This window comes from Narcine bancroftii, chromosome 2 (assembly GCF_036971445.1).
Source record: "Narcine bancroftii isolate sNarBan1 chromosome 2, sNarBan1.hap1, whole genome shotgun sequence".
NCBI classification, from domain to species: Eukaryota; Metazoa; Chordata; class Chondrichthyes; order Torpediniformes; family Narcinidae; genus Narcine; species Narcine bancroftii.
Genome location: NC_091470.1, coordinates 329,041,413 through 329,056,386, shown reverse-complemented (window position 1 = coordinate 329,056,386; position 14,974 = coordinate 329,041,413). Strand labels below are relative to the sequence as shown.

At 38.1% G+C, this 14,974-nt stretch overlaps 1 long non-coding RNA gene across 4 annotated transcripts in view; it reads left to right on the top strand.

Moving 5' to 3' along the window:
- Positions 1 to 14,974, top strand: part of LOC138752774 (uncharacterized) — a 353,934-nt gene that overhangs the window by 220,287 nt on the left and 118,673 nt on the right. For 2 of the 4 annotated variants that reach the window (XR_011350920.1, XR_011350917.1), the window contains exon 1: positions 969 to 1,036. The exons of 1 other annotated variant lie outside the window; for it this stretch is intronic. This is a non-coding gene — a long non-coding RNA (uncharacterized lncRNA). Of the gene's footprint in view, positions 1 to 968; positions 1,037 to 10,775; positions 11,003 to 12,112; positions 12,400 to 14,974 lie in introns of those variants that run through there. One more of the 4 variants, XR_011350918.1, reaches the window with a different exon arrangement.

Below are 14,974 nucleotides of genomic sequence, written 5' to 3'. Positions count from 1 at the left end.
GTACACACAAATACATAAACAATACACAGTACATAATAATCATATAAGAACATAAAGATTTAATTTGAAATAATTATGTATAAATATTTTTGGATAATTTACTCAGTTATAGGATATAACTGTGGGAAGAAACTTCTGCTTAGCCTTGCAGTCCTAATTTTAATGCTCCTGTATCTCCTTGATGGTAGTAGGCCACAGATACTGTGTGCTGGATATAAAGGCTCTTCGATAAATGTTTGAGCCCTATTTAAGCAACACTCCCAATAAATTTGGTCATAGAGGAAAGGGAGATCCCAGTGATCTTCTCGACCATTTTTATGATCCTCTGTATTGACTTCCAGTCTGATGCTTTGCAGCTACTATACCACTCAATGATGTAGTCAGGCAAGGCACTCTCAATTGTGCTTCAGTAAAAAGTTGTCAAGATGGGGGCCTATAGCCTTGACCTTCTCATCCTCTTTGGGAAGTGTTGGTGCTGCTGTGCCTTCTTGACTGATGAGGAGGTGTTGTGGGTCTAGGATAGGTCATTTTTTTTAATGCATACCAAGGAACATACAGCCTTGAGGTGCATCAGTGCTCAGTATGATGGGAATTGAAGTTTAACTACCAACCTGGACTGACAGTGATCTTTTTGTTAAGAAGTCCAAAATCCAGGTGCAGGTAAGGGTGTTGAGTCCCAGCAAAGACAGTCATCTTGAGTGGTATGATCATATTGAACACCAAGCTGAAGGTGGATCAGGATGGAGTGGAGGGTCATGTCTTATCTGTGGACTGGTTTGTGTGATAAGCAAACTGGAATGTGTCCAATATCACTGGAAGGTGGGACTTGATGCTTTCAATTACCAATCACTCAAAGCACTTCATGATCGTAGAGGTCACTGCCATTGGGCAGTAATTATTTAGTTTAGATACCATTACTCTCTTGGGCATCAGAATGATGGTGCCTGCCTTGAATCCTGCAGGTTCAGTGGACTGCTGAAGTGAGATGTTAGGACCTCCGTTAGCTGGGCCGCACAGTCCTTCAGCACCCGACCAGGTATGTTGTATTTTATTGAATTCACCATGCAAATAAATTCCTAATTCCTCCCCAGCAACCTTATTTATCCTTTACATGCTTTGCAGCTGATAAAATGGTTAATACACATCATTTTAAATGTACAGTGGAGCCAAAAAAGCTGGCTTTACCAAATAACAAATGGTCAATTGATATGTATTTTCCGCCAGTACTTGCACTGTAATGATGTGCACGCTTAGGTCAGGGAACAGAATTTTTGGTTTTTAAAAGTGCCTCTGGCTGCTCTTCTACAATCAACTAGACACTGAATAGCTTCATTTAGTGATCAACTTTAGGTGTTCCAATTCTCTCTTTTTGAAAGAAAGGCCGCCCGAGAAATAATGGAACAACATGTCACCTTGTCTCAGAGCTTCCTGATCTGTGGCTTTAGCTTAAGTGGCAGGTGAAGAAGAAATCACTAAGCCAAGCCAAGGCATCCAAGGAAAGTTAATCCACACAGGTTCTTGTAACTGATTGTACACTTGAAACAGAATTGTCACGTCACTAAAAATGCAGAACTTCTGTTAATTGTGATAAATGCTTTTGCATTCTTCTTAAGATTCACTTTTCATTGGATCTTTGCAAATATGCAAGTCTTCCCACATTGGGAATTCAAGAAATCAGGTTTGTGCTAAATATACCAATACCAAAATAATCAGTTACAAAATAAATAATTACTGCAAGGATTCTTCATTGAAACCAAACTATCTCATATCTTTTCACTGAAAACTCCACATTTCATTGATGAAAAATGAGGCAAGTTTAAAATCTTCAATACTCATTGATCAAAGGAGCAAATAATAAGAGACCATATGGAGTACCAAGATATTTTGATCACTATATTTACTTTTATCAAACAATATTTTATCAAAGACTCTTAATCGATATTGAATGTGAGAAAAATGGGGGATATGGATGTGTGATAGGGAAGGTTTAGATTACGGTGGAGTAGGTTTATTTAGGTTATAGGCTGAAAGGCCTGTTCTGTGCCATAGTGCTCTCTGTAATACTATTTTACATGCTCATTTCAGCACCTTACATTATGGTTGGATATACAATGTTCAATAATTGTTCCCTTAGGGCTGCTCTTTCTTTAAGGATTGCATCATGTGACAATTTTTTTTTGTTGCAATGATGTTCAGAGAAAATTCCAGAGCAGGTGTGTAAGGAGACCTTGAGGGAAGTGTTTTTGGAGACCTTGGTGCTTTTGTGCATTATCAGCTTCTTCTGCATATAGACTTCATTGGATAAAGCCATAGACGACATATGGTCTTCACTGGCAATGAAGATGAGATGGCAAAAAAATCACAGTCATCAAAAGTGACAAAGAAAATTCACAACCAGTTGATACCAATCAACTTGAGAACCTGAGCTCAAGTGAAAGAAAACAGTGCATTCCAAGTTGATTGCAAGTTTAAAAAAAAAAGACAAGTGATTTGTCATTGTTGGAGTGGTAGACAATTCAAAGTAATTGACCAGTGCTAGACAATATACTTTGGAAGCCTTCAAGGCTATGCTAGAGTATTGGAGTTGCTCAGTTAATGCACTGAAACAATGGAGATGTTTTTGAAGGTGAATGAGATGATTGAAATAGAGGGCACGGAGAAGATGCTCAAAATGAGGCATGGGGGGAAAGTTAGTTGATCTTGTTAGGAGAAAGAGAGCTTGTCATTTATGTAATGTGGACTTAATTCCGCCGAGGGCAATCCATGTCCCATTGAATGAAGCTTCCCCTTCCCTTTTCCTCGACTGATGACATTTACCAGAAGTGTTGCCTTAATAGGGCTCAGGGAATTATAGAAATCCTTTTCCATCTAGCTCACAGTATCTTTAACCTTCTACCATCAAGAAGGAGATACAGGAGCATCAAAATGAGGACTGCCAGGCTGGGTATTAGCTTCTTCCCGCAGTATGTGAAATTGATGATCAGTATCCCGTAACTGATCATCCCAAAAAAATTATATGTCTTTATTTTGGTTATTTAGGTGATAATTTTGTAATGTGTGTTGTGTGGGTTGTGTATATATTATATATATATATATATATATAATCAGATGATAATATTCTTGAACTTGAAGTGGAAGGTGACTTGGAAAACCTTTCAACCCAGTGACATCAGAAACCATGAACAAGTTTATTTTATGGCCAGCAATTAGCTGTCAGGGGAGAGGATTAGCAGCCATACAATTCTGAAGGGCCTGTTGTAGCATGATGGTATGTTTTTCGAATGCAGGCTTTATGTGGATTTATGGGTGAATGTACCTCATAACAATTTCTAAATATCCATGATCTAATATTCAAGTGAGCATGCAGGAAAATGACTTTACTGGAAGTGCCCTCTAAAAATGCAAAGGCAGTTCATCCAACGTAGCACTGCAAAATATGGACCAATGGTAGAAACTGCATCGTCACGCATGGGACATATGAGCAAAAGTCATGTGAGAAATTATTATGGTGGGAAAATGCTACTGTTGCCATAGTAACTGCATAACCCTTGGTCTGGAGATGGAAAATACTTTCATTGCCACATAAAGAGGTGCATAGGCTTCAAAGATTGACAGAATGCAGTGAACCAGAATAGTGGCAGTAAAGTTCCCGTGAAAGGAAGGATGGAATTATAATAGAAAATAATGGACGACAAGTCTGCACAAGATGGAAGAGCAATGCAAGAAACATCATTTAAATGCTATACATGATTTAAAATGAATGATTTCAAAGTTAAAATAGCGGTCAATAGTCAGGGCATGGCTGTGAATATTGATACAGTATTGACACATTCACAATTTCAGTCAGGTGCCAGTAGGAAGAAGCATTTTAAAATTAAGAAAATATTGTACAAATAGGCTGAAGGCAATTTTGTGTGATATTACATGTTCTGTACTATTACATGATGACAAAAAAAATGGAATCTTGAGTCTTGAAGTAGATAACATAGTTATTTATAAAGAACTTGAAGGTAAGACTATTGAATATGTTAACAGAATGACCTGGTTACAAACAATTTGGTTGAAAGAATTGTAGTTTAGAGAAAAAAATCAATGCAGGTATGTTTCAGCAGGAATCTATAAGAAGATAAAGATATGCTTTAGTACATACCTATGAATGCTAGATAGCAGTCCCTGATCCTTGTCCAATGCATTGAAAGTTCAGGTTCAAGAAAAGCAAAGAAAATTGAACAGGGTGAAGTATTGGTGGAAATGGCATGAAGTAATTTGGTGATACCCATCATAGGGGCCCCAAGTCAGACAGACACTTCCAATTCATCGTACATTACAAAGTGAACTTTAATAGACTTGCAGATGATGAATAATCCCCTCACCCCAAGATCCCAAGAGTGGTTTATTCAAGCTGCTAAAGAAATCTGGCTGTCTGCCAGAGCTGTTCAGACTAATCTGTTCCTTTCTTGAGGGATAAGGTCAGTTGTGACAGGGCAGTAAGAACCACAATGAAGTCAAATAGTGTTGCATTCTGGAGCTGACACTCTTTTGACGTATTCTTCTGACTGCTGTCATATATCTTGAACGTACATTGTGGATGAACTAATTTAAACATTACAACAGATGGAAAGCTGTTCAGCCTTGCGTGCCTGACAGCCAAGACAAAAAGAGTGCCAGATTCTCATCAGGGAGTTATCCTGTGGTACCAATGAAATCCTAGCATCCCCTACCAAGATCTTCCTTCAGAGGCTAATGGATATGATCTCTCATGTCAGGTTGAACAGCAGCATTAGGTAGAGGAAGGTCACAGCCTAGAATGCTGCATTACCACCATCAATTAGCATTGGTAATATGTTACTGGAGAGAGCATCGCACAACTAGGTTGTATAGTTACCAACAATCTAACACACTTGTTAGACTGAAATCTGTGTGTCCATTACAACTGTACCTGTATGTCCGGCCTCCATAAGAGGATGTGGACAACAGAGTGGCAAGAAACAACAATGATCAGCCAATATAGTTTTTTTGTTTTTTTTTATTTATTTTTTTTTTAAATTTTTTATTTTTCACACCATAAATCACATTAGCCATGATATACACTATTTCTTTTTCACATATATACAGTGACTTTTTCTCCCCCCCCACCCTCCTCCCAAGCCACCCCCCCCCACCCCCCCCCTCTCATCCATTTTAGGTATACAATCTAGGTTGCATTAAGCCAGTCAGACAATGTTGTCATTCAACAAAAATACACCAGAAATTCTATTGAGTCCCTTCTTTTCTTTCCTTCTCCTTCCATCAACTTGGGTAATGTTTGTCCCCGGTAGGTTTTCGCTATTGTATTTAATGTAAGGCTTCCATACTTGTTCGAATATTTCAATATTATTTCTTAACCTATATGTTATTTTTTCTAATGGAATACATTTATTCATTTAAATTTAGTAGTTTCTTCCTTTTAATTTGGTTATGTATTCCATTAATATTTAAAATCATATAGATCAGCGTAGCCCTTTTATATTTTGTTTATCTTCTCTTTCCGTTTTTCCATCATTACCTTTCCTCCTTTTCCATTTCTGTTTTCTTATTTTCAACTCTTTATAAGACAACATTCCTACAACATCCAACATTTTCCTTATTCTCCTATTTCTATCTTCTTTATCCCCAATCTCCCCTTCCCCTCCTGAGTTGTCCTTTATCCCTTGTCGGACAACCACATCTCCCCTCTCCATTTGGATTTGCGAATCCACTCGCAAGCGTCAACTGATTTTGCAGTGACCGCTATTTCCCCCCACCCAGCCCCCCCAGAAAAGATTTCACTTTTCATATGTCATAAAGGTCACTCTTTTAATTCCCTCCTTATTCTCTCTATTCCATTACCTTCCCTTATTAATTCTTGTCTATACTATCTATATTTTCCTCTAAGTACAGATACATTCACGTATGCACATTGTCTCTATTCACTCTTATACCTCTTTACCCGCATACATATCAATCGTGATCATTTTTACTCTCATTACCCGTCTTCATCCCTCAGTCTATTTTTGTCTTTACCCACATACATATCAATCGTGATCATTTTTACTCTCATTACCCGTCTTCCTCCCTCAGTCTATTTTTGTAATTTTCTGCAAATTTTCGTGCTTCTTCTGGATCCGAGAATAGTCTGTTTTGTTGTCCTGGAATAAATATTTTCAATACCGCTGGATGCTTTAGTATAAATTTATACCCTTTCTTCCATAAAATCGCCTTTGCTGTATTGAACTCTTTTCTCTTCTTTAGGAGTTCAAGACTTATATCTGGATAAATGAAGATTTTTTGCCCTTTATACTCCAGTGGTTTGTTGCCCTCTCTTACTTTTTCCATTGTCTTCTCCAGTACCTTTTCTCTTGTAGTATATCTTAGGAATTTTACTACAATAGATCTTGGTTTTTGTTGTGGTTGTGGTTTAGAGGCCAATACTCTATGTGCCCTTTCTATTTCCATTTCTGCTGTAGTTCTGGACATCCTAGGGTCTTAGGGATCCACTCTTTTATAAACTCCCTCATATTCTTGCCTTCTTCATCTTCCTTAAGGCCCACTATCTTTATGTTATTTCTTCTGTTATAATTTTCCATTATATCTATTTTTTGAGCTAGTAGTTCTTGTAGTTCTTGTGTCTCTTTAGTTTTTTTTATTAGATTCCTCCAATTTCTTTTTTAAGTCTTCTACCTCCATTTCTGCTGCTACTGCCCGCTCTTCCATCTTGTCCATTTTCTTTCCCATTTCTGTTAAGGTCATATCTATTTTATTCATTTTCTCTTCTGTGTTGTTTATTCTTTTTCTTAAATCATTAAATTCCTGTGTTTGCCATTCTTTAAATGACTCCATGTATCCTTTAATAAGAGAAAGTACCTCCTTTATCTTGCCTTTCTTTTCTTCTTCTATTTCACTGTACTCTTCCTCTTCCTCTTCTTCTTCCTCTGGGTTGGCCATCTGTTGTTTCTTTGTTGTCGTTTCCTTCTCTTCTTTCTTGTTTCTATTGTCTTCTGTGGTCTCTTCTTGCTGCAGGTGTTCTGCAGCTGTCGTTGCCGGCTGTGGAGATCGACTCCCCAGCTGGTCCCCCCTCCCGTCGGTGTGTTTTTTTCATGCGCATCGCGGTTGCGCACTTTTACTCGGCTCAGCGAGCCATTTTTGTAGTCCATTATTTACCGACCTGAGGGAGCGGGTTTCTCTCTCCGCAGCGGGCCTCTTCGGACAGGTAAGGCCTTCACCTTTTTCCTCCGTTGTCTTCTCTTCCTCTCTTCTTACCGTTGATTTTGATTTTTCTTTTTTTGTCGCCATCTTCTTTCCACCTTTATACTCACTTTTCTGTAACTTTTATTTCTGTGCCTTTGTGTTTTCCTTTGTTTTTCCTGACTTTTCTGGAGAGGCCTGGAGTTCACTGTCCGGCCACTACTGCATCACGTGACTCCTCATCAGCCAATATTGTTAATGTAGCAGTTAGTTCAACATTATTACCTGCGAACTAATCTACCACTGTCTGTTCGCTGTTTGTATGTTCTACATATAGTCATGTGCATTTCCTCCGGGAGCTCCAGTTTCCTCCCAAGTTCCAAAGATGTATGGAGTTAGTGGTTAATTGGACATATGGTGTATTTGGGCAGTGGGGGCTTGTGGGCCAGAAGGGCCTATTACAGTTGTGTATCTCTATATTTAACAACAAATGTAAAAAATATTAACCATGAGTTCTCTAGCCTGTGTCGATAGTGCACTTCTCTACAGCACTGAGATCTTTGTCATAGAGTTTTACAGCACAGAAATAGGTCCACTGCCCAACTTGTCCATGCTGAACAATATGTCCCCTGCTTTAGTTGCATTGGACCCATAACCCTCCAATCCCCTTACATCTATGTAGTTATCCAAGTGTTTCTTCCAAGAAGCTAACCACCCTACTTCATCCACATTTTCTGGCAGCACATTCCAAATGCCCACCACCATCTGATTGAAGAACTGTCCCTCATGTCCTTACTAAATCCCATCCCTTTCCCTTTATGCACTCCTTTCTTAAATTTTCCTCCTTTTGGACACAGACTGTTACTATTCAACTAAAATTTGTACATCATAATTTCATATACCTCAAATAAATTCCCCTTTCAACCTCTTACACTGTAAGGAAAACAGCGTTAGAATTTCCATCTCTCACAATAACAACTTCCCTAATCCTGACCACAACTTCGTAAACCTCTTTTGTTCGTTTTTCAACTTTATAATATAATCCTATAGCTGGGCAATGAAAACTACATGCACTATTCCAAATGTGGCCACACCAACTTTTACATTATGTCCCAACTCTTGTCCTGAATGTCCTGACCGGTGAAGGCAAGCAGCCCAAATGCTCTCTTCACTACTCTGCCATCTTTAAAGAACTATATATTTGCATCCATAGGTTCCTCTGTTCTATAAAACTGTTTAAGATACTGCCATTAACAGGGCAAGTCCTGCCCTAGTTTGGTTTACCCAAATGCACCACCTTGGACTTCTTCAAGTTGAACTGCATCACCATTTCTAGCACAGTTCCCCATCCTGTTATAAACCAAGCAACATTTTTCACTATTCACTGTACCACATGTTGGACCTTTTCAAAAGCTTCACTAAAATTTGTATAAATGACATCAATTACCTTGCTCTTTCCACCTTCGTCACCTCTTCAAAAAATTGGATCGAGTACGTAAAGCACGATTTCCCACACAAATCAATGCTCTGTTTAATTTTATCCTAGTGATTCAAAATTGATAGATTCTATCTCTGAGAATACTTCCAGCAGTTTCCCCACCTCTGAAGCTAGTCTAACAGATGAGTAATTAATTGAATTATTCTTACAGCCCTTTTTAAAATAATGAATGAAATTTGCCAACCTCTGGAATTCTACTGTCCTCAGCAATGAGTTTAAAACATCTGTCAAGGTCCCAACAATTTATTTTCTGCCTTCCTAAAATGTTCTAGGATGTACCTGGTTTGGACTCTGGGACTTATCCACTTTGATAACTAAGACTGATAGCACCTCTTCACTACTGACACTCTAAGTTTTTATTAGTTCATTCACAAAATGTTCATTTCAAATCTTCCCTATCTTCTCTGGCTCTACACATAGACACCTAAAACAATTCTTAAGGTTTCTTTCCCTGGTGATTTTTTTTGTTCTTAATATTGTTACAAACCCAGAGGACTCCAAAACCCAGCAGCAAAGAAATTCACCATAATAGTTATGTAAACAAAAGTTGCTTTTAATTTTCTTTAAACATAAAAACGGAATCAAATTTTAACTTACTACTATTAACTTAACTTAACCTAACTTAACCCCCTTCTAATTCTAAGCACATGTGTATGGAATGTGTATATGTTCAGGGAAGTTCTTTGTTTCACAGTCCAATAATTCACTTCTCCAAGTTCACCGGTATCAGTCAATTCTTATACATTTAACATTTATGAATCTTTATCAGGCTCTGGTGTTTAAAGTTCAATGGTTACCACTTAGGAAGGTTCTTGTTGGCTTCAGAGAGAGATTTGTTGCTCGTTGGACACACACAAATTGATTTCCTCCAATCAGTCACTTCAGTGTCTTGCTGAAGAAACTTGCCCCATCATGGGTTTTCCAAATGATAACCTCTTCTTCCAGGTCACCACAGAGTTCTTCTTGTTTCCCTTATTTCAGGAGAAACACTCCAGCCAGCCATTTGTTTTTGGAAGGACTACAAGGGTTTTGAACAGGCTGAACTCAGAACTCACAACCCGTCTTCAAATTGGAGTTTTTCAACAAGCTACCAGCTTGTCATTTTGCAGCCTCAACTGCTACTGTAGAACTGACTTCCCTCCCTCTCTCTCTGAGAAAAGAATCCTGTTCGTTTTTTTCCCCCCTCTCTCTGCTTGTAAAAACCAAAAACCTCTCCCAAGGTTCCAAACCCAATCTTTGAAAGATCTTATCAGTTTTTTTTAGCCTCGACTCTGTTTCAATTTGCACCTCCTTTTCAAGTTCTTTCCAATGTAGTTCCATTGTCTCTGCAAAATCACTCAGAGCCTCAATGTCTAGCTTCAGCAAAGCTCTTGCATTTTAAATGGGATGTCTTTAGTGAAGTGACCTATATTAAACCCCAAAATTCTATCTTTTAAAAACATATTTATCCATAACCATAATAATATAACCTGTAACAATATGCAGTCTGCCAAAGTAAATTCAAAACCTATTTTATCCCTCCTTATTTTCCTCTTCACAAAATTCTTACGTTATTTGTGTTCCTCAAGAGATTTTAATATATGCCTCCTTTTTTCTTTCTAATCTGTTCCTCTTGCTCACCAGGGTTCCTTTACCTTGCCATTCCTTCTCTTTACCCTACTGTGAACATGTTTGTCCATCTGTCCCTGATTCCTACTCTCAATGCTACATGGGTCTGGTAGTAATCAAGAGATAACCACCTTGGTTTTCACTTTAATCTAACCCCCCTATATTTGTTTAGCGAGACCTCATCCCATTCCTTCCCCACATCATTGGTAACATGTACCATGGCTTCTGGCTGCTTGGCCTCTCGTTTCAGAATGCTGTGGATTTTATCTAAGATGTCGGAGATCAGAGCATGTGGGTGGTAAGATATCATTTGGAAGTCATAGTCTTGATCACAATCTTCTATCTGTTCCTCTAACTATTGAGTCACTTATCACCAGTGTTATGGGAAGAGGCATGCTGGTGTGTGACATCATAAAAGGAGTTACATTTGTGTTGTGATTTCAGTGAGATGCCATCTTAATCAGAATAAAGAGTGCTTACTGTTTCATGGAAGGTGATTGTTTTTTAAGAGAAATACACGACAGAATTGGCCATGAGGATCAAAACAAAAAAATTCTACACTCTGGATGACAAAATCTGTGGGATTTCAAGTAAAGAGAAAGTCGATTATGAGAATTTTGTGGTGTAAATGATAACTGGGACAACATTGAACTATAATGGGACAAAAGCACATGCAAGAAGAAGTCAACAAAAGTGAGAATAAACAGCACTGGCATTGCGGATTTACATTGTTGCTAAATAATAAGTAGTGAAAATGGCAGAAGGACGCTTTTGGGAATACAGGGAAACTGAAGACTGATATGATTATGTAGATAGGTTTAATATGTACTGCATTGCCCATATGATGTGAGGGTTACTGAAACCTGCAATATAAAACAGGTGCTGTTTTTAAGTGAGGCGGGGAGCAGAACATACGATCTGATCGAGACTCTATTGGCACCAGTAAAACCAAATAGCAAGTCTTATAAAGAGTTATGTGATCTTATTGGAGATCTTCTGTCCCAAAACCAATAGTAATTGCTGAAAGATACAAATTATATACCAGAAAGCAAAAGGCTGGTGAAATAGTTAGCCAGTATTTGGCTGAATTGTGTAAGTTGTCCAAGACATGTAGTTTTGGTAACTTCTTGGATGAGGCTTTGAGAGATAGATTAGTGGACCACCATACCCTGCAAAGATTGTTGAGATCAAAAAATTTGGACATCAAGTCCACCTATGTAACACTATTATACAGGGAGAACACATGGTGAATGCTTCCGCTGTGGGAGAAATAACCACAGCCCTGACAACTGTCATTACAACAAGGCTAAGTGTTATTTATGTGGCAAAGTGGGACACATCAAATCAAAGTGTCCAAGACAGAAAGAAAAAAGTGAGGGAAAGAGGGTCACAGAAGAAAGAAAAAGAAACAGAAATAGATGTTTAAAAAACAATCTTCCAAAATTAAAAACCTCATGGAAAATAACGAAAGTTCTAGCAGTGAGCTCAAATAACAAATTGACTCTGAGGATGATGGGGCATTAACATTAATGTACATCTATAGTGTATTTGATTGCAGGTCAGAAATTATTGTTCGTATTAAAATTAACAACAAATCAGAACACATAGAACTCGATTTAAGGAGTGCTGTGTCATTTATATTGATAGATCTGAAAGAAAAGCTATTGACCAAACTTAAAATGAAACAGTCCGACATTGTGTTAAAGACAGTTACAGTAGAGAAAGTTAAAGCACTAGGGAAATGTTAAGTGGACATTGATTATAAGGGCCAGACAAAGAAAGGATTACCTCTCTACATTGTAGATAAAAAAGGACCCGCCTTCTTTGGAAAGGATTGATTGGCGCACATCCAACTTGATTAGAAGGCAATTGGTGTGGTGAAGAATGTACAAACTGTTGATGATAAAATAAATCAAACCTGCAATGTTTGGAAAGAACCTGGGAAAAATTCAGAGAGCCAGGCCAAATTGCTAGTGAAACCGGAAGCAACACCTAAGTTCTTAAGGGAAAATTGAGACTGAACTTGTTATGAACTAATCAACCCCTGTTCATACCAACACGGGAACAGCAATGGAAGATTCATCAGACTGGTAAGTGTCAAAATAATACTTTTTATTAAACTATTAATCACATAACAGTTCTCACTCAACTCTAAACTTAATTAACTCTAAGCTTAAACTCCAATGGCCATGAATGTAAATGTATGAATGTGTGTGTGTGAGTATTAAACTCCAAACTATTTCAGTTTAAATTTGATTCTGAATTTTTTTTAAGCCCCAGTATTTTAAAGTCTAGTTGAACTTGAAGATCTATTAAATTGTAGTTCAGAAGTGATTATGAAACATGAAGTTCTTTTAAATTGTTACGTAAAGCAGTAATGAAGTCTCTGTTAACATTGACTTCAATCCTTACACTGTTCAACTCACAAATCTTGAGTTATTTCCCAGGATGAAATTTCTTCTTAAACTCTCACACTGGTGATCTTCAACTTCCTCTTAGCTTCTTAAGAGTTCTGGAGCTCTGGTCCACGACGAGGCTTCCTTCTAATAAAAAAAAAAGAGACAATCAGAAGTGGTCTGGCTTACTTTAGAGCCATTTAGAGCAGCACCTCCTCCTTCTCCAGAGAATACTGTTAATCATCTCCTTTTCCTTCTGGTTTCTGCTTCTTCTGGGCTTCAAGATGCCTCTGCCTTCAGAGATATATATACCCTTAAACTCATAAGCAATGACATCACCAACCAGGTCAGTCTTAATTTCTAGAAACCATGTGATCAGTTATTGGAATTTTAAACAGTTGCCAACCCAGTTTCTTGTGAACCCTGTGATCTTCATACCTGTCTTGTAAATGAGTCGACTCCAAAAGATTACCTCACTTCTGTTTCAAAGGCTCTAAGTTTCATTTCTCTTGTTCAAGAGGGCTTAAGTGGTTTAGTTTAAAAACAGATGACTTCCTTAGGCAGTTCTTTCTGAGTACTTTGATACTTCAATTTTTAATAAAGAAAAAACTCCATTGTTCTTGAATAATTAAGAGCCACTTCAAATCCATTAGCTCTATCTTTCCAAGATGTCGACTCCGAAAATGAACACTCTTTCTGAGTGTTTCAATGATGTATCTGAAAATGTATTGCGACCTGTGTGAAAATCTGTTCCAAACTCACGACATTACTTAAGACATATTTATAAGAAATATAGCTTAATCTTATCCTAAATATTACTATCAAAATAGATCCATTACAAACTCAACAGATTAGAACAGTGGTTATCAACCTTTTTCTTTCCACTCACATACACTTTAAGTAATACCTATGCCATCGGTGTTCTGTAATTAGTAAGGGATTGCTTAAGATGGTATGAGTAGGAAGGGAAGGTTGAGAATCATTTTGCTTGAGAAAAATTGGCACTGGCCCATTTCCTTTGGAGTTATGAAACCGTTCACATAACAAGTCAATTAGGTACGATTAAAATAGTGGATTTCAAACATTTTTTCATTCACTATGACCCAGATATGTAAGTGACCCTAGTTACTGATGCCTCATCTGTTGGTTTAGGTGCAGCATAATCAAGTTACTGAGAAAGGAAAACACCATATGTGCCTGCTTCCCAGTCTCTAACGGCCTATGAATGAAACTATGTCCAAACAGAGAAGGAAGAATTGGACTTAATATTTGGTCTCAAGTGATTCCACCAATGGTAGAACATGGTAGGAACAATAAACCACAAGAAAGGCCTGTGTCAACATTGGCAAAAATTCAAAGATGGACGACGGAGCTCGTGGTGTATGATAATGATCTAAAGCATCGTCCTGCAGATGAGAACAGCCATGCCAATGCATTATCATGCTTACCTCTGCCTGTGACAGAACAGATTGAGGGGAATATTAATTAGACAGTGGAAGCCATAGCTATCAATCAGGAACAACTGCACCACTTGGCCATACAGCTAAAGTTATCAGCAAAGAGGTATGAAAAGAGGCCACACTATCAAAGGTTCTGTACTTCACCTTGAATGGGTGACTCAAGGCCAACAGTATGACTCCCAAATTGAAAGCTTGTTATACGCGGCGAAAAGAAATATCGATTGAAAAGGATGCCTATTGTGGGGAACAAGAACTACCATTTCCATGAAATGGCAGGAGGCCTTGCTAAAGGAACTCCACACCAATCATCCAGGAACAGTCTGAATGAAGGTATTGGCACGCATATATGTCTGGTGGCCATCAATTTACACAGACGTTGAACAAATGATTCAGAGACGCCACATCTGGCAAGAAATGCAACTGAAAGCTCCCCAAGCAGAAACGAACCCATGGAAATGGCTATCGTAACCATGGCTCCGAATTCATGTTGATTTCGCTGGTCCATTTATGGAGGTAAACTTTCCGATTATTGTTGATGCACACTCCAAATGGCCTATTGTGTAGTGAATGTGGTCAACGACAATAGAAAAGAGAATTGAGAGACTACGAGCTGTGTTTGCAGGTCATGGATTACCCATAGATTGGTTTCGACAATGGATCTCAATTTGTATCAGATGCTTTCAAGCAGTTCCAGTGAAGCAACAATGTGCGGCACATATTATCTGCACCCTACCGTCTGAGTACTAATGGGGAAGCTGAGCATTTAGTGCAGACTTTAAAAAAAGGATGATGAAGTCATTAAAAACTTC